Source organism: Acomys minous (genome assembly GCF_964271855.1).
Source record: "Acomys minous genome assembly, chromosome: 10".
NCBI lineage: Eukaryota > Metazoa > Chordata > Mammalia > Rodentia > Muridae > Acomys > Acomys minous.
The window spans coordinates 116,642,022-116,666,609 of record NC_140491.1 but is presented as its reverse complement, the minus strand read 5'-3'; positions in this window follow the sequence as shown (position 1 = coordinate 116,666,609).

Sequence of the window (24,588 nt, the reverse complement as noted above, 5' to 3'; positions counted from 1 at the left end):
TGACAATGAAGTCAGTACTCTTTGCTTAGTCATGACTTACATGGTTTCTTGTCTATCCATTGATTCATCAACAGACTCCGAGTCTCTTATTTGACTGTACAGAACTCTGCCAGATGTTAAGAACTGTCTACACATCTTGGGTGCACAATGGTTATACTAACATAGATATTTGTTTCAGTAATTGAAACAGTTCAAGGCACCTTATCTATTTCTGTTTACATTTACCACACACTCCTGTAAACATTAATCTAGTTATTTGGCTACTAAATTATGACAATGAAAATTAAATCAAACAGCATATATTCCTCAATTTCTCTGAATACATTTGAAATCAGTTTATCTTATTTTCCATTTTTATACTTTTCAATTTCTATTAAAGTCTATTTTTATAATATCAAGATTTTCTCTCCTAGTATTTTGGGTCCCCTTACTTACAATGAGTTTGCTGCATCCCCTGGTCACTCCCATCTGTCTTTATGAGATATTTACCTAAATATCTCTATGAAATATTAAATTGGTAATTCATGTTCTCCAGTTTGTGTTTGTTGTTTTGATCTTAATATTTTCCCAAGTAGGTTTACAAGCCATTTCAATTTACATAGTTCAAGTAATTATTTTCATGCATAATGCATTATTAAAAACAAAATGTGCATGTTGGGAACACAAAAAGTGTGAAATGTCACAAAAGAACAGAGGGAGGACAAGCATTGGAATGCCCAAATCAACACCCTCAAAGAGTATCAATTCTGGACAATACAATATCCTCACATACTCTTACCTTTACATATAAGTGAGAAACTAGATAAAAAATATCATCATCAACTACTTTTCAATAAGTATAACTTAGGAAGATATGTGTATGCCTTAAAACCCCCAAAATTGATTAAATCAAAATAAATTTGATCCTGGCTGGGGAAAGGAGGAAAGTCTTCAAGGAGTTCAGGGCACATGCTTCTGGGAAAAAAAAAAAAAAAAAAAAAAAAAAAGCAAAGAAAATTAAGAACAGTTACAAAGAAGGAAGATAAAAATAAAGACCATCTTTTTTTTAACTGGAGGCAGAAAAAAGAAAAATATTTGGAGATGGAATGAAACAAGTGATCAACTTTATGAAATGCTAACATTAAGCCCTTCTAGCTAGAGTAATGAGAATTGGATCTTGTAACAAACTGGGAGTTCTGATGTCATTAATAAGGTCATTTTTATCACCATTGAGGTGATGACTAACATATGTTTAGTTGAAAATATAAGAGTAATTGAAAGGTCTAAATATAGATAATTCTTTTAAAAAAAAATAGAAAGACTGGAGCAAGAGGGTTTTCTTTGGTCCCTAGTACAAAAGAAGTTGTCTTAGTTAGTATTTCTGCTACTTCAATAAAACATCAAAATCAAAAGCAGTTTAAAGAGATATTATTTTACTTACATATTCCTGGTCATAATTCATTGAGCAAAAAAGACAAGGCAAGAACTCAAGGCAGGAGCTTGGAGTGAGGAACTGAACGTAAACCGTTCAAGAATCCTTTTTACTACCATGTCCTTCACTGATTGATGTGCCTGTTTTCTTTTTTACAATTTTTATTAAATATTTTTCCATATACATCTATATTTTTACACTTATCTAAGACAAATTTCCCACAGCAAGAAAAATCACAACATAATCAGGGGCCATCTATATGTTATACTATAGTGCCTCATCCACCTGCACCTGGCAGCCCCGAAGAAAGCATCCTTCCCCTCTTGGTGAGTCCAAAGCTCCGAATTTAAATCAAAACCTATCATATCTCATCATTATCATTTTAAAACACCTCTCTAGACCTAAAACATATTAACCCCTAAACAACTAAATTTAATTGTAAAACTAAACTGTATATGGTCTTGTAGTGGGTGTAAGCATGTTTTGGTTTTGATCCCAAGTATGGCATGGGGAACAGACTTATGAGAGAACAGGTGATGTTTATCCACTAAGAGGTCAAACTACTTCGTGGGGGACAGGTGGAGACTTAGTCTTTGCCAGCTGAAACACATGCTAATTTTTCTATGAATAGTTAAGAAACATGCTATAGAGAACTATGTTAGAGAAAACATAAGAATGCTATGGAAAAGTGTCATGGGAATTCTTTCCTATGATAAGAGATAAACAGTTCAGAATATGAGGAGTAAATGAGCAGAATCATATTTCAGACAGAAGAGAAAATATATATCCTCTGAGAGGATATATACATATACATATACATATACATATACATACATACATACATATCTAAACAAGAGGCTGGGCTTTTTTGGATCTTGGCTACTGTTTGGCTGTTCGTTGCTCCACTTCCAGACACTCAAAGAGAGAACTGCTCCAGCGAAGGCTTCGAGGCTCAGCTTTGGCTGTTGTTCCAGGGTCCAGCAAAAACTTTGGCAGAAGTGCTAGTCTGCTGAAATCTGGCCAGCTACACCAGGGGACTTGCTCTCACAAACTGAATTCAACAAAGTCTCCTTCTCCTGTTCCCATTTAACCTCTTTTCTCTTCCATCTAGGGTAGGTGGGTTGGAAGGGAGGTATATGCATTAAAGAACCCAAAATAAAGTAGGTTCGAAAAGGTAAAGCCTCCAGGTGGTGTCAAACTCAGGACAGGGTGAGGTGGAAATTGTGGGAAACACTGGCTCTCAGTTACCAAGATTAAGGTGTGCACCACCGCACCAGCTATTGGGAATGGGGATGTCGAGTTCTCAAAATTACTTTTTGCTGTCTGGGGGTAAAAATATCTTTTGGGTACCCTTAGAAAAATAAATTTTACAAATAGTGAAAAAATAACAAATATGTAGAGCGTAAGATATTAAAATATTTAAAAAATATAACAGGATTATTTTACTCCCATTAAGATTATGCAAATTCTAACAAGGAAAGAGTGATATGTATTGGAGCACTTTTGATCATAAATAGGGAATATTGTAGATAAAACAGAACATTGAGAATAAAAGCTGCAGTAAGCAATGCTCTGTAGGAAAAGCATGGCAGTTTCTATACTTCATGAGCTCAGGAAATGATGCAGGTATTAAAATATATGTAAGAGTAGGTGTGTTAATTGTATGCAAACAATAATTTCACTTAGGGGAAACATTGGAGACCTTCTGAGATTTTTTTTTTTTTGCTGTGGTGTCTGAAAGTATTCCCTTACAGATATCAAGGCTTGCTATAACTGCTGAAGATTTTTCTTAGAAAATATCCATAGACGGACAGCTATTTAATTCTTGCTCTTCCACAGGGGATGGTTTGGTTTTGTTTTTCCTCCACTGTGGTGAAGAACATTCTCTGTTTTTTGTTGTTTGTTTTATTTAAATTTTCCTGTATGTTTTTAAATGGCAGGGTTGGATACAGATTGTTTCATTTTTCAAACTTGTCCTTTTAATTTCCTGAGTCTATGGTTCAAGTCCTCATTAATTAGGAAAAGATTGCTCTTTAAAAATTCAAAGCTTTCCTTATTTTTATGTCTTTTATTACTTCCTATATTATAAATATATATGTAACACACTTTGAAATTGTATCTTGGTCCCAATTGTTTTGTGTAATTTTTTTCATGTGTGCCTTATAAAAATTTTTATTGACATAATTTCTACTAAACCAGTTTCTTTCTTATTCATAACCAGTAGAATGATCAGGCCATCAAAGGCATTTTTTAGTGCTGGTTAATTCTCACAGTTCATTTTTATTGATTCTTTTAGACTTATATCCAATATTATCAATTTGTAGGGCATCACTTCTTCATTTTCAAGAAAGGGCGATGTTTTCACATACTTCTATTAATTATTTTTAACTCCCTATGGATACTTATGACCTCTGGCTTGTCTTTATGCCTGATTCTGTTATTGGCATTTGAAATGTTAAACTTTATGTATTGGATATTAACTAAGATGAATGGGCTATCGATGGACTCTCTTTAGACTTGTTTTTCTGTATGTGTTGTGTGTGTATGTGTGCGTGTGTGTGTGTGTGTGTGTGTGTGTGTGTGTGTGTGTGTGTGTGTGTGTGTGTGTGTGTCAGGGGCACGCACAGAATTTAGAAGAGGCATTGGGATCACCTGAAGCTGAATTTACAGCTAGATTTTAGCTGCTTGACTTAGGATCTGGGAACTGAAGGAAATCAGGTCCTCCAAATGGGCAGTAAAGGCTCTTAACTAAGGCCCTGTGTTTATGTGGTTAGGAGTTACATAGTCCATGCTTTTTTTTTTTTTTTTAGCTATACGTTTAAAATTTTTTTCTTGATATCTTTTTCCTTTAATTATTACCTTGTTTTCTAGTACTCAAATAGATTTTGGATCTTTCAGCATTTTTAGCTATCCTCTCTTGTTCCATTTGGTCCACTTTTGTATAGAGAGAATCTTCTATAATTTCATGATAATAGACATTTTTTAAAAATATAATGGTGTCCCTGAATACAACTTCCACAACTGTACTTAGCTATCTTTTGTGTGTCTCTCCTTTGGTAAAGCTGGAAGAAGAGAAATCAGAGAAATGTTTTTAGCACCATTTGCTGTAAACTCTAATGTTTTCTGCCCCATCCCATGGAAATTCAGGCTTTTGTGTGTAGAACACTCTACTTCTTTTCCAGCTGTCTTTCTCTTGTTCCACAAGAGCCATGTGAATATATTTTGGCTCTTCACCATGAGACTAGTGTGGTTCTACAACATAAAGTCAGTGAAATTTGCTAGGGATAGCCTTTGAGGACCTGATCTGCATTTGTTTTGCTCAACTTGTGGCTGTTGTTGCTTTTTAGTAAAGTCAGATCCCCACTGATCCAACCCTAAGTCTTTTTGCCTTTCCTGACTTGGTAATGCGGTTTACATTTCAGCTCTAGAGGCTTTTAAGAAATAGTGCTGGTTTTCAACTTGTTGAACATTTTCTTGTTTTAAACGATAGCTGTGACTTCAAGTTTCATGATGTATGGTTCAGTCTCACAGCTACACAAGTCTATTCATGTGGCACCTGAAGTCCAGGCTTCCATTCTCAGCAAATGAAAGTAGGTAGATAGAAAGGTCCATAAAGACGCAAGTGAAAATATTCATTAGAACACTATTCAAAATAATAGCAAATAAAAAAGTCCAAAGACATGGAAAGAGAGTGTAATATCTGGTAAGAAACATATCATAAAATTTGTTTGCAAATGTATCATTTTAAATTAAAGAAAAATTGAAATGCTTACACTAAAAAAAATTTAGGAGTTTTGAAACTTACGATATTTCTATTTTGCTAGCTGGCTGTTGTGCGACTGATATCTTAACTGGAGAATACCCTCCCGCCCACACCAAGGCTCAGGGGCAGGTAAGAAGTAGAGGATGAGCAGTCCTGTGGCATTCTGTCTCGGGGACGTGACAATGCTATGCTGCACTCATGAGCTCACAAACCGCACAAGGGCAGCTAGAGTCACTGGAAACTAAACCCGACCTAAGTGCCCAGATGATTTCCAGGCCCCTCCCGTTACTGAGGAGATAGTGGCAGGTGCTGGCAGCCTGGAAAGGAGAATCAGTCTTCTTTGAGGGTACATTCACTGGTAGATTTCTCATGTTCCACGGATTACCCCTCCTTCTCACACAATTGTGGTCCAAACTAATTGGACTAATTGAGCTATCAAAAATCAAACAGAAGAAAGAAGGAATAAGTGACATAAAGTTGAGAAGGATTGCTGTTGCGGGAGCTACAATGTGAGAAACGAGGAATGCTTGTAATCACAACATTTTGATAAATGTGCGAATGTTCTTAAAGCATAAGAAATTTGATTTCTTTTTGTAATTGGTAAGACAAGATGATTAAAGTTTAAAATACGAAATCTTAGGAAATTTCAATTGGTTAATTAAGATCGTATATTTGTCATTCTCAATTCCAAAGTCATATTTATATACTAATAGATAGCTTTCAAAATGGGTAGATTTTTGTGTTCTTGCATATAAATCATAAGATGAATGATCTATTTTAGAACAGGCAAAATTTAAAGTTAAGTATGCATTCTTTTTAAATTATTGTCTCTCACTTATTCTTTGTAATACAATACTCCAAATAATTTCTTCTAGACAAAAAATCATATATAAGCATACATATATATATACACATGTATGTATACATATATACATATATCCATTGTCAATCTATTTTTCACCTGTCATCTACCTATTCTTCTATCTATCATCTTCTACCTTCCAAACTATTAATCTTTTCTGTCCCTGTGTTTATATGCATATATTGTCCAAATTTATGCAGATATACATACATATATAATTTTATTTAGTCAAAGTTCTGTTTTTCTACTTCATATCCAATGTAAAGCCAACAAAGTGTGACTCACTCTATTGAGATTTTTGCACCCATAGATTACATATATACTATTCTTTCATTTGGTTATTTTTATTTAAGTTAAAATGCTTTAGAATATAAAGAGTAGTAGATAAATATTCTAATAGGTTGGTTATTAAAACCAAAACAACATTAATGAAAATTACCATCAATTTTTTCTGACAATATGGTTTACAGCATCTAATTTAATATATAATAGATTTTCTGCTACTCACTAAAATTTCATGCCTGTGACAAACATGTGAATACACTTATTTGAGAAAAATTGTTAATTTTCTTGGTTATTATTACTGAAATTATGACTAAAGTTGTGAATATTAATGTCATACCTTCTAAATTAAAGGCAGTTATGAAAGGAAAATTCTACCAAAATGGTATGTGGAAATGTATATCATAGCATACATATATTATGCATATAATTCAAAATATACTAGTAATATTGAGCTAACAGTTGATATAGAATTGTAAGCCACCTTTGGGTTCCTATTTACTCATCAGTCAGAGCCCTGATAATTCACTGATTTGTTCAGTCACTTAATAATTCATCTAAAGACTTGATATGCAAAGAGAACATATCAAACAATGTTGAGGACATCAGCTGTGGAGCACAAACACACCTGTTCTCACTTAATAAGGTGTATTCAGTTAAGGAGCACCAAGTAGTTACTATGAGAGAGATCACTGGGTAAATGTGAGGAGGTGATGATGCTGTAAATTCTTAAAACACTTAAGAAAATGTAAGTTATTTTCAGGTATGATGTTTATGTAGTTAATTCAAAAAAATATACAGTAATAGTCAGCCCCTTATTATTTGCAGGTTTACTTCTCCTGGCATGCCTACAAAGTATTTATGCACTATTATTTAGCATGTCATTATGTATTTGTAAAGTAAATTATGTATTTAGAAAGTCATTACCTTAGAAATTCTCAAGTCTAGACCATAAAACAGTGAGCAAGTGATCTCAACAATTCTGGACTGCGTCTTCAAGCAGACAGAGCTCCCAGGGAGAAACGGCCTGTCATTCTGTCTCTTTCTTAATAAAGGAAACTCTTGAACTTCGAATGAAAGCCAATTATAATCTTCAGTTAGAAGATTGCAAAAATTTTTTCTCATAATGAACAGAAAATATTTGGCTGGAACTTATAACCAGTGGCCCTAATTCTGCCCTTTGTACTTAGGAAAATAACCTAATCTTCTTCCACATGTTCCAATCAAAGTATTTATTAAAAAGTGGGAAATTTTTATTTTCCTTATGCTGTAAGTGAATACAGAGAATTGCCCAAGGGAATTCCTTTCTGTTTGCCTGCATACCAATAAAAAATTGCTTTAAAAATTCTATGCTGGAACCTGGTCAGGGATCAACATAACAAATTCCAGTGCCATAAAAACAAGAAGTACACAGAAACACAAAATAAAGTGTAGGAGAATGATGTGTCTAGGGAATTCAAACTAAAAGGAATTCTGGCTACAGGAGGACAGATTTTGGAAGATTCATATAAAATTTGTCTTACTTTCTTCAGAGGCAGAAAATCTGGGGAAGTTTATAAGAAAAGTTGACAAGTGCAAATTAAAAAGAAATACTGAACAAAGCAAAATTCCAAAATAGTTACAGAAATCTCATATTGAGATTTGCATAAATTTATGTTTAAGAATTTGAGTATTTTATGTGGAACCAACCTACAAAAGTACAGAAAGCAAAACAGGAATATATGATTATGAAATAGATAATAATGTTTATATCCTGTCATAGTTGCTGCCTATTGTTGTACCTTTAAATAATTAAAATTAGTAATACCATTATTTTACCACAATATAGTACCCACAACATACTTCCTTATTTATAAATAACCATGTTAGCTGGGTGTGGCAGCAAAGGGCTGCAGTCCTACCGCAAGAAAAGGTGAGGTAGGAAGATTGCCTTGATCTCACAGCACACATACCAAAACCCTCTCTACAACAACAAAACAAAACAAAATAAAGAAAACTATAGTAACAACTATTTTAAACATATTTTATGTTATTTTTGAAACATCTTTTTCCTTATATATGCAATTTATGTTCTGAAGGACTATTTTAAATCATTAACTGTTATTAAAGTTGCAATTTTTTCTTATTTGACATTCTGTTTATATGGTCTTTACATGAATATGGTAGCCATAAGGCAATCATTTTTAAATATGACAGATGATTATGATAGCATTTCATATATTTTCTTCTTGGTATTATATTAAATTTATCTACCACATATTAGAACACAAAGTAGAGTTCAATAAATATAGAAAAATTTAAATCATATTCTGTGTTCAGTCTGACCACAGTGGAATAAATCTGAGTGTCAACAGTAACAGAAACTACAGAAAATACACACATTTGTGATAAATAAGCACTACTACATGATGATTGGATTAAGGTTAAAACAAAAAGCAAGTTTAAAAATTCCTAAAATTGAATGAAAATGAAAACAGAATATACCAAAATGTTTGGGAGATAATCAAAGAAGCCTGAAGAGAAAAATTTGTAATACCAAGTTCCAACATCAAAATTCTAGAGATTTAAAGTAAGAAGCTCATTGTACATCTGCATGCCTGGGAAAAATAATATAAAATAGTACTCCAAATAGTAGATAGAAGATATAATCAAAATTAAGGCTAAATACAGACAAGACATAATAAAGGTAAAATATTGCATGCCTTGCTAAATGAAGAAAATCTCAAAGTGTTTCCACTCAAATTAGAAACAAGGCAAGAATACCCACTTTCCCCCATCTTAGTCTCAACCAGGGCAATAATAGAGAATGAGATAAAGAAGATGCAAATGGGAAATAAAGAAGCCGAAGTATCCTTATTTTTATATAATATGGTTCTATGTATTAAAGACTTCACCCGAAATCTATAGCTGTGAAACATTGTCAACAATGAAATAGGATACAAAACTAGCACAGAGAAATCAGTGGCATCCCAGTCCACAAATTACAGGCATGCTGAGAGAGAAAGCAGTTAAATAAATATATTCATAAAATATCTTGACAATAAAATACAATATAATAGTGTAGGCAAAGAAGTAAAAAGTGAAAGACTCCTACAATGAAAACTTTAGGACACTGAAAAAATTGATAATATTCTAGAAAATAGAAAGACCTTTCATTTTGGTAGATTGGTTGGATTAATACTGTGAAAATGGCCATCCAACAAAAATAAATTTACAGAGTCAACATAATTCTTATCAAAATTCCAATATATTTCTTCACAGAAATTGAAACATCTTAAATTAGTGTGAAAATAAACAATGCCCAAGATAGACGAAACAATCCTAAGCAATAAAAGAATTCCTAAAGGTCATTCATCACAAATTTTATACTACAAAGCCACAGTAATAAAGCAAGCCTGGTCCTGGCATAAAACCAGATTCAGTGTTCATCGTAGTAAATTGAGGACCCATGATTAAGCCAACAATCCTTATTTTTAACAAATATGCAAATACTCACATTGAAAATTGATTAAATAATAAAAAAATAATTATTAGGCCATACTGGTAAAAAAAAAAAAAAGAAAAACAGCATCTTCAATATGTAATGCTAGATAAACTGAATAGCTTCACACAGAAGAAGGAAACTAGATCTTTAATTTTCACCCTGAATAAAACTTAATTCCAGCTGGCTCAAGAACCTTAACGTATATCCTGACACCTGATGTTATAGGGGAGACATAATAGAAAACCCTTGAGCTACTGGCACAGAAAAGGACGTTTTGGAAAGGAACTCAACAGTGTAGAGATTAAGACGGTGGATAAACGAGAGCTCATTAAACTTAAAATTTTCTCTGTAGAGCATATATAGTGCGAGGAAGACTTCACAATGAGGGAAATGTTTAGGGGTAACACATCTAAAAGAGGGTCAGTAATTAACTTTACAAGATGACTCAGCAAGTCTCTTCTTGGTAACCTACTGTCCTTCCTCTGAGTGCCATACCCTATGAGCATATACAGGGGGAGGTAATCCCCCTCAGTCACAGTCATAGGGGAGGGGAATAAGGGGAAAATGGGAGGGAGGGAAGAATGGGAGGATACAAGGGATGGGATAACAATTGAGATGTAACAAGAATAAATTAATTTAAAGAATGAAAAAAAAGATGACTCAGCAAACAAAACATCAAGGAAACAAACATCCCAATTTAAAAAATGGGCCATGGAATTAAACAAAGAATTCTAAAAAACAAAAAATAATTTAATAACTTAAAAAATCTTCAAAATCAGGAAATGAAAACTAAAACTTTCATATTTCATCTTACCTCAGTCAAAATGATAAAGATGCTAAAAGAGGAATGGAGATCACTTTTCACTGTTGGTGGGAGCGCAAACTAGTGTAGCATTATCACAGTCAGTGTGGAGCTTCCTCAAAAAGTTAGAAATAGATTAACACACGATCAAGGCACATCACTTTTGGGAAGATATACAAAGGACTCTACACCTGATGGCACAGACATGTGCTGTTTCCTGTTCATTACTGCACTATTCACAATATCTAGGGTAAAGTCACTTAGATAAGAATTAAAAAGACATTTATTATTAAGTCTTATTCAGGCAGTTGGCCCAGGGTTACACTAATTCATAATAGAGTTTGAAAGGTCTTTTTTTTTTTTTTTTTAGTATTTGTAGTCACAGTTTCTTCCTTTACTAAGTGTATTAATTAATAAGCTCTACTTTGAGGTAGCTTGAGTTCCTTTTTGTTCTAAACTTGACCCAATTATCATGTAGTAGTGCTTATTTATCACAAATGTGTGTATTTTCTGTAGTTTCTATTACTGTTGACACCCAGATTTATTCCACTGTGGTCAGACAAATATACACAATAGTAATAGCATGTAAACAAATGAACCTTGATCCTGGTTGTGTGCCAAAATATATCACATTTGCTATACGACTAAAACCAAGAAAAGTATACATTAATTTTCAAGTGGGAACATGAGCTTCTTTATCCCATGTCTCCCAATCTCACACAACTGCTAGACTTGTAAGCTTTGCATCTCTCGAGGACTCTTAAGAAATGCAAGTTTTTGATTCTCAAAACAGATTCTTTGCTGCAAGAATTTTGGTAACAGATTCAATGATGTAAGTCCATCTCCTTGCTGTGCACATTAAGGTTCAGATATCACTTCCTGTGACTGCAAATCTCAGACAGCACAACTTTCTACAGGAGGCTTCCAAGTTATTTGATTATACTGATCTACAAAATATAAGTGCTAGTTAAAGGTCTTTTTCATGCTACTAATACTCATATAATCCACATCTTGTGTTTATTAGCATATTTGAGGGTATATGTTTAAAAATCTGAACTCATGTATATTTGATGATTTACGTTTAGATTAGAGAGTTTCATTCTGAGTGTTATCCTATAATCTATATTGATTCTTCAGTACCTATCCTATATTATAAAATATTATAACCATTTACTTTCACAGATCAATAGAAAGTGAAAAATACCAATTTATGTTTATTTAATTGTTTGTTCAAAATCCCCAATTTATAATATTTTTATTTTTTTTTTTGGTTTTTATTTTTGTTTTGTTTTGTTTTTTTGAGACATAGTCTCTCTGTGTCAGCCTTGGCTGTCCTAGACTCACTTTGTAGACCAGGCTGGCCTCAAACTCACAGCGATCCTCCTGCCTCTGCCTCCTGAGTGCTGGGATTAAAGATGTGCGCCAACACCACCCGGCTTAAATAGATTATTATGGAGCCCAGTCTGACTTTGAACTTGTTGTATAGCCCAGCCTAACTGGAATTTCTGATCTTACTGCTTCAGCTTTCGAGTGTCCAAGATACAGGTATATTCATTACCAGGCATATGTAACAATTTTAATTTAAAATTTGAATGAACAACTATAAACAACAACAAATTTCCTTTAGACACTACAAATGGGACACCAGGTAACCCTGCCATTTTCCTCACACACATTCAGGCAGCAATCAACATAATCTTAATAATAGATACGTAATAAAATAATTTTAAAAACAGTAAGCAGAATTACAATGGCATTAGCAACAAATCATATTTTTGTTTCTTGAGTAAATGCCATACAAATTTTCAAGGGAATTTTAGCTAACTATTCTGAGTTGTAACAGCAGTGATATGGCATCATCCCTACTCGCATAAGCATTAGGTACCAAGCCATAAATAAAAAAAACATTGTTTTTACAATAAATACGAAACTTTTATAAAATATCATTATATTTATCATATCACTTGTGTCAATTTATAAATATATTAGTTGAGACTGTATGATACTTAAGCATACAATAGAATATAGAATACTGATCTATTTATTGAAACATTCAGGAATATAAGGTAAGGTCTAAGAAACTACTTGTTTTAGTTTCAGTCATAACAGTGGAAATATGTTAGTTGTACACGAAAAAAAACTTTAGGCGAAAAATCCAATTTCCATATTTTAAAATTATAACTGTATTTGTGTGTGTGTGTGTGTGTGTGTGTGTGTGTTTATATCTGTATGTAACACAGGTGACATTAGAGGGCGTATTATAAGAGTTAGCCTTGGTGGTGAAGATCTACACCTGTTGATCCATCTGGGCATTCCATAAATTATTTTTTAAGACATTCACAGATACAATGAAGTGAGAATGCATTCTAATGGAGTTTTTTTTTTAACCTTGTTCTTTTCTCCCATTCTGTCATTTGTATGTGCAGGTACTGAAAGAGTCTGCCCTAGCCACATTCAGGACTAATTCCAAAATATGTACATGATGTAAATTAATTTTTCTTTTTATATCTTAATATTTTTACTAGAATGCTCTATTTGTGTACAAGAGTAGTGATGATAACAAAATCTATGTTCTTACCCAACCTCAGTGACTCTTATGTAGACTCAATTTTCTTAACCAATATATTTTTATTACAACCTATTAACTGAGCATATACCACTTATAACTTGACTAACCAAAACAATAGTAAAAGAAGATTAACAGACACAATAACAAAACCGTAAGGATATCAGTTCTGAGGAATGATTCTCCTGGCGTAATCAGCAGGATTTATTCTGCTGGAACCTGGAGTAACCAGAACCCAGAACCTCAGCGGGAGCTGGAGCCCCAAAGCCTTCCCTCGAGTGGTTCTCTCTAGGAGCATCTCAGAAGTGAAGCGATGAACAGCCAAAATCATCCCAAGTCTCCAAAGGCCCTGCCTCCAATTCTCAGCTCATTTATATATCTCCTCCCAGAGTCTGTTCACGGAATCTTTTCAGCTGGCAACAATCAAACTCCCCCAAAAGGTGGTTGGTCTTCTATTGGATTAACCTACCTCACCTGTTCTCTCACAAGACCATTCCGATCCCACACTTGGGAACCTAAAAATCATGTTTACCTCTCCTTCACTCTCAGCTCATGCTCAAGAGCATTGCATACCCAGTTCCCAATGACCTGCTCTCTGACCAAATTTACTCTGATAAAGCAAGTATCTGGAGTCAGGTTTTTTTGTTGTTGTTGTTTTGTTTTGTTTTTTGCAAACACGTGAGTATACCCCTAAGGATTCTTTTGAGGTGAGAATCCATCCACTTCATATTTAGAAAATCACCACCTAATCCCTTCTATATTCCCATCATGGTCCTATTCTTCTGCTCCCCAGTGTCTCTGAGAATTAGTTCCAGTGTCTAGAGGGCAAGGCAGTGAATTCTGTTTCTAAATTGATGATGTCTATTTCCATTTAAAGAATGATTAATTATAAACACAGCAATTCATTAGGGGTTGCAAATGTGAATCTTTGTTACTTTGAGGCCGTCCTTGTGTACAAAGAATGCCAAGGCTACACAGAGAAACTATGTCTCAAGTAGCAAAAATACATAAACAAACAAACAAATAAATAAATAACACATTTTTAGTACAGCCATTTGTAGGGTATTGTTTCTAGAATAGCTTCCCCCTACATCACCTCACCACCAGGATTCATAAAATATATGTGAAAACATCCAGGATCTATGGAAAATGACACATCATTTGTATATAACATAGTTCCTCCCCTATATAACAAATCATATTTAGAATTATTTTAATAACCAATATAATGTGAATGTTATATAAATATTTATAGTTAAGGAATGTTGATAAAAGTACATATGCTCAAATCATGAGTAATTCTTTCTCAATATTTTCAAACTGACATTGATTGAATTATACATGGGGAACTCACACATATGGATTGTACTTCTCTATTACCTAAAAAGAATAAAATGTTTTTCTAGGATTCATCACAGGACTTTATTTCATAATTTAGCATTCTCCATACTGCTGGAATGCCAGATTCTGGGTAGTGAGAAACTAAGAAAGTATCCTAAAACAGACCCTGAGAGAATGTTTTTCTGCTGGCAAGATCCAAGCTCCCCCTCGAAGTGGTCCTACTTCTAAGTGGATTAACATCACCTGCTCTTTCACAAGTCTCTCCCCTATCCCACACTTGGAATCAAGACAAAAACATGTTTATCTCCCCTAGAATCAACAGCTAATAAATGGGACCTCATGAGACTGAAGTTTCTGTAAGGCAAAGAACACTGTCAACAGAAAAAAAAAAATGACAGCCTAGAGACTAGGAAAAGATCCTTACCAACCCAACATGTAACAAAGGTCTAATATCCAAAATACATAGATAACTAAAGAAATTAAATACCACCAAACCAAATAACCCAATTAAGAAAGGGGTTCGGGAATAAACAAAGAATCCTCAAGAGAGGAATCTCGAATGACTGAGAAGCACTTAAAGAAATTCTCAATGTCCTTAGTTATCAGAGACATGCAAATCAAAACGACTCTGAGATTCCATCTTACACCCATCAGAATGGCTAAAATAAAAAACTCAAGGGGCAGCACATGCTGGCAAGGATGTGGAGAAAGGGGAACACTCCTTTATTGCTGGTAGGAGTGCAAACTTGTACAACCAATTTAGAAATCAATCAGGTGCTTTGTCAGAAAACTGGGAATGGAGCTACCTCAAGACCCAGCTATTACACTCCTTGGCTTACATGCAAGAGATGCTCCACCACACAACAAGGACATTTGCTCAACTCTGTTCATAGCAGCCTTATTCACAATAGTCAGAGTCTGGAAACAACCTACATGTACCTCAGTCAAAGCATGGATAAAGAAACTTTGGTACATTTACACTAAGGAATATTACTCAACTATTAAAAATAAGGAAATATTGAAATTTGCAGGCAAATGTATGGAACTAGAAATGACATACTGAGTGAGATAACCCAGACTCACAAAGAAACACATGGTATATACTCACTTATAACTGGATATTAACCCAACGTGGATGTCCTCTGAGAGTCCTCACTTAGCTGGGAATTGGGACTGATGCAGGGACTTACTATTGGGCTCCAGGTGAGAGTGGTATGGAAGAAAGGGGACATAGATTGACCCGGAGGGTCCAGGAAGCCTATAAGAAGACCATCAAGCCTGGCAGATGTGGACCCAAGGGTTCTTGCTCAAACTCTTGTACCAACCAAGGACAATGCATGCAGTAAACATAGACCCCCTATTCAGATATAGTCAATTGACAGCTCATTCTCCATGGTTGTGGGGAGAGTGCCCCCTATTTGATCACTTTCCCTTGGTGGGAAGGCCTGGAAGCACTCAGATGAGGGGGAAGCAGGCTATCTAGATGACTCTTGCTAAGCTGTGATCATGTTGTGGGGGAGGAAGTCCCCTTCAGTCAGAGGCCGAGGGGAGAGGAATAGGGTGAAAGAGGGAGGGAGGGTGGGAAGGGGAAAATACAGTGAGGTGATAACAATTGGGATGTAATCTGAATAATTTATTTTAAAAAGTAATTTCACTGTCTCTTGGCACCTTTGAACCTGTGGATTATAATCTGGTTATCCTTTACTTTATGGCTAATATTCACTTACTAGTAAGTATATACCTGGTGTGTCTTTCAGGGGCTGTGTTACCTCATTGAGGATGATCTTTTTTAGTTCCATCTATTTGTTTGCAAATTTCATTATGTTCTTACTTTTCATGCCCAAGTAATATTTTATTATGTAATGTACCACACTTTATACATTCTTCGGTTGAAGGACATCTGAGCTATTTCCAGTCTGGCTATTGTGGTATTGTGGACCATCTTTTGCATATACTCCCATGAGTGGTGTAACTGTTTCTAAAACAACTTGTAAAAACTTTCTTAATTTTCTGAGAAACATCCGGATTAATTTTCACAGTGGTTTTACAAATTTGAATCCCACCAGCAACAATGAGTGTTCCACTTTCTCTACATCCTTGCCAGCATGTGCTGTCACTTGAGTTTTTAATCTCAACTATTCTGGTGGGTATAAAATGGAATCTCAGTTGTTTTGATTCACATTTCCCCGATGACTAAGGACATTGCAATTTTCTTTAAGTGCTTTCCAGCCATTAGAAATTCCTGTTGGGAATTCTCCGTTTAGTTCTGTACCCCATTTTCAGTTTTGTTATTTGGTTTGTTGATGTTGGGGATGATGCCTGAATCTCACCAGAGGGGAAATAAAATAGACATTTGAAGTAGAAAGAGGAAGGGCTGGGAGAGAGAATGGAAGCTAGTAGGGAGCATCTCTGGGATGGTGGAAGCTTCTGGGAGATTATGGGGGTGACCCAAGCTGAACCTTCTACCAGTGGGATATATGGAGCCTGAAGAAGCGACCTCCTTTAGCCAGCAGGACTTCCAGTGGAGGGAGACAGACATCAACACACTCTTAAAACCGTCCACACAAAGTTTGTCCTGCCTACAAGTAATGCAGGGATAGTAATGGAGCAGAGATCAAGGTAGCGGCCAAACCACTGACTGGTCAACCTTGATGCCCACCCCATGGAAGAGAGGCAACTCGTGACACTACTAATTATACTCCGCCATGCTTTCAGACAGGAGCCTAGCATAACTGTCTTCTAAGAGGCTTCACCCAGCAACTGACGGAAACAGTTGCAGAGACCCACTGCTAAATAATTGTTGCAGCTTAGGAGTCTTCTGGAAGTGGAGGGGAAGGATAGAGGAAGCTGAAGGGTCAAGGTCATCACAAGAAGACCTACAGAGTAAACTTACCTGGGCCCATGGGAGCTTAACACAGACTGAACCACCAGCCAAAGAACATGCATGGGTTGCACCTACACATATGTAGCAGGTAAGCAGATGTTCTTCATGTCGGTCTCCTAATAATTATAGTGGGGGCCATCTCTGACTCTGTTGCTTGCTTTTAGATCCCTTACCTCTAGCTGGACTGGCCACAGTGGGAGAGGGTACACCTAGTACTGCTGCAACTTGATGAATCAGGGTAGGTTTGTTCCTTTGGGAAGTCTCCTCTTCTCTGAAGATAAAGGGATAAGAAAATGGGGTAGAGGGCGTGAGGGTGAGACTGGGAGGAGAGTGGCTGTGATCAAGATGTGAAGTGAATAAAAATAAATGTTTAAAAATCCACTGTGGGAGTAGAGAGACATCTTTCTATCTACTTAACTGAATAGTCAAAGCCTACAAGTGAGATCACAACATAACAGGTGAATAGAAAAACAGCACTGATTGGCGCATATTGGTCAGAGTTGTAAGGAAAATTGCCTAGAGGACTGTACTCTGAGATTATACAACACTATCACTGGTAAGGTGGAAACAACCCATGATTTTAGAGCATAAATAATGAGCCTCTAGGAAAGTGGGTAGAATTGAGCATTTTCTTGTCACCAGCAGTATTTATGCTACTCTCATCTTGGAATCTTCTGCTCATGGTAGTAGACTTATCTCTGATACAGTACAGGAAGCTTTCCTGGTTAGTGAATTTAAGGTTTTTGACCTTTTTTCCTCCACAGGCTATGCTTGTTGGTGGATGTTAGAGAAGAGGGAGAGGACACGGTGAACTCTTTGTACATCAGTGCAACATGTAATGCCTGCAGCTTAGTCATAAACCGCCATCATGATGAATTTTCACGCTCCATCCATGCATCTTTCTGCTAATGGTAAAAACCCTCTCTGGATAAAGAAACATAAATGTAGGGATGCGCTAACAGTGCTTCCTACTGTCCCTAATTCATGGTACTTGGCATTCACTATTGTATTTCCAAGAGGACTTACAGATATTTCCCCCAGAAAAATACCTAAACAAGAATCTGTTACAATATAGCATTCTTTAGTTTTCCTTTGATCATGAAAGGGCCTCTGTTTTTTAAATATCTGTGAGATACATGAATTCTAATAAGAGAAATATAATCACAATGACAAAAAATTATAATCATAGACATACTTCACAAAATGTTTCCAAATAGAAGAAATTTCAAAATGCCTAGGCCATTTGTTCTTCATTGGGTACATCAGTTACCATATAAGGCATAGGGATGCTTTAGTTACTGAAAACAGTGTAACCACACAGACTGAAACAAATCACTTAAAGTGTTTAATGAAAAAAACAGTGCTACAGTTTCCTTTCCTGTGCTTGGTATAGAGGTCTTCTGGCTATAGCAGAATGTTATATCAGTGTGTCCCTTATTTACTTAGATTATTTCTTGACATATGGAATCAGCACGCAGGTGGAAAACATTTCAGACATCTGTAGAGAAATATACCCTTTAATAGAAAATGTGATAATTAAAATAACTGGAACACCCAGCAAAGATAATCCATTCTAAATTACTTAGTTTCTAGATTTGAGAGACATCCGGGTGTCACTATGATTATATGCTCTGCTTTGTTTTGAGTTCTAGTCGTTTCTGAGCACAATCAATTTGACAAGTATTGCATGAGCACTCCATAGCAGATGCTTTCTATCCTGTATCTGTCTATTGTCCAGGACACTGAACAAAGAAAGAGAAAGCAATTTCACACTTGTCCTTAAGATTCTCATACATTCTATTCTATACAATTATTTTTAAATGGACATTATTTTCACAAAGCAGGTGATGCAATAAAAGCCCATCAATATGTGAAAAGTTGCATGGAACTCAGAGGTTATACAGTTGCTTTAATTTTTTTTGAAAAATCTACAATCTTGGCTTATGGTGTCTTTTCTCAAACTCTGTTACATGTCTCTTACTCTAAACATAATATTGTGAAGAATATTAATCTATTGAACAAATTAAATTGCTCCTAGAGATAAGTTTCATTCTCTACTCTGAAACAATCCATTATACAACCCATAATTTACCAGGGTAGATTCAAAGAAATTGCTACATTTTACTGCAAATACTTTAATAATCTTGAACACAATCCATTTTAATATTCTAACCTGCATTCAAATTGGCTTGGTGTTACTTCAGCAGACAGTAATGAGAGTATAATTAAAAAGGTGTCTTGAATTTTTCTACAATCTTCAATTTACACATAGTAATAAATTACATTTTGCCAAAGCAGTAGATTGAGACAGAGTGTAATTTTCAGAAAAGTTGAGCTACACTACAAGTTTAAAGAAATAAAATATCTTTATAGTACAAGGGACTCTTGAGTGACTTTTAGATGATTTTATAAAATTATTCCTAGCTTTGATATTAAATTTATACTATAGATGAAAATTGTAAGAGATTAAATAGTATCAGCTATATCTTACTTTCTGACAAAAACTTATAAATGGAAAGAACAAATCTCGATAAGCTTGAAAATTCAATTTATCCATCTTTTTACACTCCTTTCATATTCTAGTCTCATCCCCAATTTAGTATGTTGCATGTTAGAATACATGAGAAAATATGACAGCATATAGTAAGCTGAAATGACCATGAAATATGTAAATGTGATGTGAGGGAAAATTAAGTCGTTTTTAGCTTTTAGGTTTGTGTTTTCATATTTTCCAACTCCTCATTCATTGTTGAGGGTTTCTTCGGAGACACCAGGTAAACAACCACCTGTTTCTTTTTTTAAAATATATTTTATTAATTTATTCATATTACATCTCAATTGTTATCCCATCCCTTGTATCCTCCCATTCCTCCTCCATCCCATTTTCCCCTTACTCCCTTCCCCTATGACTGTGACTGAGGGGGACCACTTCTTCCTGTATATGCTCATAGGGTATCAAGTCTCTTCTTCTTAGCCTGCTATCCTTCCTCTGAATGCCACCAGGCCTCCCCATCCAGGGGACATGGTCAAATATGGGGCACCAGAGTACATGTGAAAGGCAGACCCCACTCTCCACTCATCTGTGAAGAATGTCCTGTCCATTGGCTAGATCTGGGTAATCTATTCAATGGAAAAGAGATAGCATCTTCAACAAATGGTGCTGGTCTAACTGGATGTCTACATGTAAAAAAAAAAAAAGCAAGTGGACCCATATTTGTCACCATGCACAAAACTCAAATCCAAGTGGATCAAAGACTTCAACATGAAACCAGAGACACTAAGTCAGAAGAAAAACTGGGGAAGAGCCTGCAACCACCTGTTTCTAAGACCATCTCACATATAGACAAGAATGCTCCATTTACCTCAGAGAAAGCCCTATGTTGCAGCATTTTGATGTTTCAAATCACCAGACTACTGCCCTCAGTGGTTTGGCGAAATATATATTTAAATTTATATAACGCTCTTAAGCACATCTCAGATAGAATGTAACAGTGAATTCAGATAATCTTCAGATAAAATTCCAAAGGCTTTCTTAATATTCAATGAAGATTATCATGAATAATCTGACTGATTTTGTGTCAACTTGTTGGAGGTTTTTACATGTAAGTCAGGGGTGCCCCTGAAAGTGACACTTTTCTGTAGGGAGACAAGAGCCTTGCCTTTATGCCTGTGTTCTAGTCAGCCATGGTCTTTTGTTTTGACAAGTGCCCATGCTGTGGAGCTCAGACTTGCTGCTTCATCACTGAAACTTTCACCCTGCCTCAAGGATGTCACAAAGGAGTCAGGTTTAATGATGGACTCAGAGCACGGTGTGACTGTCATGAGGCTCTTTAGTAAATAACTCGTAGGCTTGAAATATAAGTAAGCCATATGTACAGAAGCAGAAGGGTTGAACCTTGAGCAATTTAACTCTGATAAAAGTATGAAAATGCAGTTTCTGGCAATCTGGTTTTGAGCTGATAGACATGAATTGCTGTATTAAGTAGACACAGATGAAGATCTGGGAGAATTCTCACACTGTCTAGACGTTACCATGGCCCACCGGAAACTGACTCTCTCTTAGTTGTTTTCCCAACTTTATTGTTGGTAGTAGTGATAATTTCTAGGTTGCCAACATCATTAGGTTGAAAATCATCATAGAAATAATATTTTGGGGTCCTGAGTGAGGTAACCCAGATCCAGAAAGCCAGGCATGGCATAAACTCACTTATAAGTAGATATTAGCCATGTAATACAGAATAACTACACTACAATCCACAGACATAAAGAAGGTAAATAACAAGGAGAACACTAGGGAGGATGCTTAATTCTCCTTCAGAAGGGCAAATAGATTAGACAACAGAAGTGGTTGAAGAGAAGGAACAGGACAGGAACCTACCATAAATGTCCTCTGAAATATTCCATCCAGAGGGGCATCAAAGTAAATGCTGAGACTCACAGGCAAACTTTGGGGTGGAGCACAGGGATTTTTATGGAAGAGTTAGGGGATAGGAGAACCTGGAGGGGACAGGAGCCCCACAATGAGACCAACGGAGCCAACAAATCTGGACCAGGACAGGGGTGGGATCGTTCTGCAGAAACTGATGGATCAACCAAGGCCAATGTTTGGTGAGAACCTAGACCCTCTGCTCAGATGTAGTACATAGACAGCATAGTCTCCTCTGGGTTCCATGATATGGGGAGTAGGAGCTACCTTGACATGGACTCAGATGCCCACTTGTTCATCACTTCCCCCTGGTGGGAAGGCCTTTCCAGGCCACAGAGGAACAGGATGCAGGCAGTCCAGATGAGACTTGATAGGCTGAGGTCAGATGATAGGGGAGGAGAGCTCCGCCTTTCTAAAGACTATGGTATAGGGAATGAGGGAGGAAGCATGGGACACAGAGGTGACAAAGGAGGGGACTCCAATAGGGATGTAAAGTCAACAAAATAAAAAACAATGCAACTATAGCTGAATATATTTTATGTTAAATAAGGCCAAGACAAAATACAGAGATTAAGTATCGACTATTCAGTTCTTTACAGAACAGTCTTCCTGGGGCAACAACAACATAACAACAACAGCTAGTCAAGCAACAACAAGAACAACAAGGAAAGAAGAAGGAAAGAAAGAAAGAAGGAAAGAAAGAAAGAAGGAAGGAAAGAAAGTCCCGAAAGCTTTCTAATAAGCGAATCGATATATCATTACAACTGTAGCTGTTTCGTTTACTGAAACCATTTGGAGGATTGTTTTTGCATTTGTAGTACTTACTAACATGTTTGTTCCCCTCACAAATAACCTCTTCCTTGAGCAAATTCATACAGCAGTTTGAATCAGTCAGCAGGCTCTCCTCACGATGTCAAACAGCAGATGCTTAGTGAATGAGGTTTTGAAAAGTATTAGAGCAAGCGATGGGATGGTTTAGATTATTCAATTCTATGCTATTACTTAATATAGCTATGTGAAAACAGTTTTCCCAGAGTGCTGAATCATGGGAAAGAGTCATGCAGAAACAGCTGCATAAGTCCATTGAAATGACATTTCTAAAATGAATTTTAAAAGTAAAGAAATTTCCTGACATAAAATTTAATTACACTCCTACAAAACAGCATATGCATGAGAAAATAAATTTGAAATTTATATCTACGATAGCCTATTTCTAGTTTTAACTGAATAGCATTAGTTAATAATCTAAATAAATAATCAGGTTAGTTTTATACATATCAAAAAATAAATTGTTTATACATATTGCTTTTAGAAGTATTTTACATTATATACATTTATTTTCAGCTCTTTGAGAAATTAGTAGATGCGTTGATCTACCCTCCCTCCCCAGTGCTTCCAAGATCTGCCCACCCAACTTTGCATCCTTGATTTTTATCTCCATCAAGGCCCTGTTTGTACTGCCCAGATATTTTTAGAAATTTGGCTTTACACTGGAACGTGATTGGTTTCTCAGGGAATACATTTTAGAGAAAAATGACCCTCTTCCCAACAGGTAATAGTTCCAATAGCCACTAGGCTAGATGGAATCGCTGGGCTTAGAAACAGAGCAATGAATTTGGGGAACAAATTGACAGAGGGCAATAGGGAAGAAATAGGCTGTGAGTGGATGGCCACGGCCGAGATAAAAAAGACACCCCACAGCCTGTATCCTGCCACATTAAAATACTCGTTGTCTGGTTGATTATTTATATCCTTTAGTTAATGTTTTCACATATTACATAAGTGCTATAAATTATAGAATTGTATCATTTTAAATGTTGGCAACTAATTTTTAAGCCCAAGCCTCCGGTGTCCTGAAGCACATGTAAGACGTTAAGACAAGAGGCCGGCTGCGCCTAGACAAGTAAATGGAAGAAAGGAGTTCAGGGCTTATCAAGTTCCTTCGTTAATGTGTTTCTACCCCTCATAAATTGCCCCTGCTGTCATTTCTTCAAAGTGAAGATCAATGCAAGGCTTTCCCTTATGTTGTGGTTAGAATATGGAACTATCATACGATAGGGCCGTATGTTTGAAATCGATCCCCAGCTAGTGGTTCTGCAAGGGAAGACTACAGAACCCTTAGAATGCGGGACATTGCCTGAGAAAGTGCTTCATTTTGGGAAAGCTTTTAAGTGATATTGTGTGGTCCCACTTTCTAGTCTTTCCGTGCTTCTTGTGTGTGGATGAACTGTGATCAGCCCGCTTCTTGTTCTTCCTGCCGTTCCTTCCCTGTCTGCCGGCATGCTTTCCTTGCCCGGATAGATACCATCCCTTCGGAACTTTATGATCAAATGAAGGGTTTCTTCCATGAAGCTCTTTCCACTTTAGTATTTTATCATAGCAGAAGAAAAGAAACTAATCTGGCATCCTAAAGCAGGAGCAGTACAGATGTCTCAGGCGTTATTAAAATCATTTAAGTACAAGGATTAACCGCATTTGAGGGATGCGTTCATGAATTTCTTATAAGGGCCGAACATATAAATACATTGTCTTCATTGGCTCAACATTCTACCTAAAGCACAGTGGTAAGAGTTTGGCTCCGGTTCCTCCATTCTATGAAGCTACTGGAATATACCTGTTAAAACTCGAATGCGCGCGCTCTCTTATCCTCTCAACACGTCAGGACGTAGACAAACAGTGCTGCCTTTGAACTGTGTAGCTCCTCACAAGATGCTAGTCCCAGAGCTATAGGAATTAATTTTTTCTCCTTACAAACTACTCAGTCTTA